Raw genomic sequence first — 2,500 nt, forward strand, 5'->3', positions numbered from 1 at the left:
CCAGCCGGGCCCGTCGGCCGGCGCTCCTGCCACTGGGCGCCCCCCACCAGCCGGCTGTAGTGCGTGCGCTCACGCAGCGCGCGGCCAGCACGCCGGGCGGCCCCCCCTCACCGGCCGGGGACTGTCCCGCCAAGCCACAGCCTCGTATCGCTTCATACCCACATGGCCAACTCAGGTTCGGGGGCATGGCGGGTACCGCCGAAACAACCGGTTCACAGATGTACCGATCGTCGCTATCACCGATGCACCTGCAGCGCGAACAACCGCTCAACAACTGATTTCCAGTTCATTTGCGGATCTTTGGCAGCAAACGTATACGTCAATCTACATTTGCGAAATCTACGATTCTGGCATGCCTGCATGTTATGTGTCACGACACGCTACATCAGCCCACATACACACTGCGGCATGTACACGAGAGAACACGTGGAAGATGGTCCGCGCACGTGTGCAATGTCCCTTGCGCGGTCGACTGTCAACCGGCCTCTGTAGCATGTCGCAGATGTGGAACGCGGTCCACCGTGCTATCATGTTGTGTGGGGCAATACGATTAAATAGGAAAACCCTCGTCGCTACATCAACAGACGGCTCACGCTGATTCCCGGCAGAGGGAGGAGGGGGGGGGGGGGCCAACATGCAATACTTTCGTCCGTACCTACTTACCACATGTCTGTACGGCGTACAACAGTGCAATCTCGCTGTAATGGGGAGACGAGACAAGTAGCATCGTGCACAACATATGGCCCTTATGATTCGCCATTGTAGGGCGCAGCCGGTGTACGGTCAAGCATGTGCCACATTATGTCACTCAGTACGTAACGACGGATGATCAGTGTGGGTTACGCGTACATCAGCGGACAGTCCACACAGGCCGTACCACAACGTACACTGACTGCATCGACAACCGAATGCAACTGAACAGCTGCAAGGCTCATTTCACAAACAAACGCCTGACCGACCAGCTTGGAAGGGCAGGAGGGGAGGGCGATATTCGTTCTGTAGCGGTACACCCTTCCAGTGGTTAGCGGGACTGTGTAGAAAGTACGCAACACTCGAAAGACCTTTATGTGAGGGTACGCACCATGGCATCAAGAAATACACACGACACCAGAGGATCCAAGCAGTGAACTATGTTCAGAGGGTTGCTGTTAGGCAAAGCTACATTCCTGTGACGTTACATGTGACAGTTAAGGTGCAGTGTAAGTTAGGTTAAGGTGCAGTGTAAGTTAGGTTAAGGTGCAGTGTAAGTTAGGTTAAGGTGCAGTGTAAGTTAGGTTAAGGTGCAGTGTAAGTTAGGTTAAGGTGCAGTGTAAGTTAGGTTAAGGTGCAGTGTAAGTTAGGTTAAGGTGCAGTGTAAGTTAGGTTAAGGTGCAGTGTAAGTTAGGTTAAGGTGCAGTGTAAGTTAGGTTAAGGTGCAGTGTAAGTTAGGTTAAGGTGCAGTGTAAGTTAGGTTAAGGTGCAGTGTAAGTTAGGTTAAGGTGCAGTGTAAGTTAGGTTAAGGTGCAGTGTAAGTTAGGTTAAGGTGCAGTGTAACTTAGGTTAAGGTGCAGTGTAACTTAGGTTAAGGTGCAGTGTAACTTAGGTTAAGGTGCAGTGTAACTTAGGTTAAGGTGCAGTGTAACTTAGGTTAAGGTGCAGTGTAACTTAGGTTAAGGTGCAGTGTAAGTTAGGTTAAGGTGCAGTGTAACTTAGGTTAAGGTGCAGTGTAACTTAGGTTAAGGTGCAGTGTAAGTTAGGTTAAGGTGCAGTGTAACTTAGGTTAAGGTGCAGTGTAAGTTAGGTTAAGGTGCAGCGTAACTTAGGTTAAGGTGCAGCGTAACTTAGGTTAAGGTGCAGCGTAACTTAGGTTAAGGTGCAGCGTAACTTAGGTTAAGGTGCAGCGTAACTTAGGTTAAGGTGCAGCGTAACTTAGGTTAAGGTGCAGCGTGGGTTAGGTTAGGGGCCAACGTGGGTTAGGTTAGGGGCCAACGTGGGTTAGGTTAGGGGCCAACGTGGGTTAGGTTAGGGGCCAACGTGGGTTAGGTTAGGGGCCAACGTGGGTTAGGTTAGGGGCCAACGTGGGTTAGGTTAGGGGCCAACGTGGGTTAGGTTAGGGGCCAACGTGGGTTAGGTTAGGGGCCAACGTGGGTTAGGTTAGGGGCCAACGTGGGTTAGGTTAGGGGCCAACGTGGGTTAGGTTAGGGGCCAACGTGGGTTAGGTTAAGGGCCAACGTGGGTTAGGTTAAGGGCCAACGTGGGTTAGGTTAAGGGCCAACGTGGGTTAGGTTAAGGGCCAACGTGGGTTAGGTTAAGGGCCAACGTGGGTTAGGTTAAGGGCCAACGTGGGTTAGGTTAAGGGCCAACGTGGGTTAGGTTAAGGGCCAACGTGGGTTAGGTTAAGGGCCAACGTGGGTTAGGTTAAGGGCCAACGTGGGTTAGGTTAAGGGCCAACGTGGGTTAGGTTGCCAGAGATGTGTCAAATCAGGATGTACGTTTGGCTGGTGTCAGGTGGTGGGTTGGT

This window comes from Schistocerca gregaria, unplaced genomic scaffold (assembly GCF_023897955.1).
Source record: "Schistocerca gregaria isolate iqSchGreg1 unplaced genomic scaffold, iqSchGreg1.2 ptg001021l, whole genome shotgun sequence".
NCBI lineage: Eukaryota > Metazoa > Arthropoda > Insecta > Orthoptera > Acrididae > Schistocerca > Schistocerca gregaria.